The sequence below is a fragment of the Mytilus trossulus genome, chromosome 1 (assembly GCF_036588685.1).
Source record: "Mytilus trossulus isolate FHL-02 chromosome 1, PNRI_Mtr1.1.1.hap1, whole genome shotgun sequence".
In the NCBI taxonomy this organism is placed as follows: Eukaryota; Metazoa; Mollusca; class Bivalvia; order Mytilida; family Mytilidae; genus Mytilus; species Mytilus trossulus.
In genome coordinates, this window is record NC_086373.1 from 10,513,979 (window position 1) to 10,514,500 (window position 522).

Sequence of the window (522 nt, forward strand, 5' to 3'; positions counted from 1 at the left end):
AATACTCAAAATACACCTGCATTGACATCCAGAATACACTGAATATAAGACTCAAAATGCACTTAATTTGAGACTCTAAATACACATAATTTGAGACTCAAAACACACTTAATTTGAGACTCAAAATATACTTAATTTGAGACACAAAATATATTTAATTTGAGACTCAAAATATACTTAATTTGAGACTCAAAATATACTTAATTTGAGACTCAAAATATACTTAATTTGAGACTCAAAATATACTTAATTTGAGACTCAAAATATACTGTATTTGAGACTCAAAATACATTTAATCAGAGACTCAAAATATACATAAACTTGGACTCCAAAAACACCTGAACTGAGACTTAGATTTTCAAGTAGTTTAAAAATATTAGTAAACTTTTTTCATTTTACCTTCAATTTTATTTGATGAGGGTTGCTAGTTTCAGTCGTTTATTCATTGTATATTACTCTGGCTTCCTTCACCAATACAAACTGTCATCATATTATAGATAAGTGTCCTGAAAGTGGCTGTAA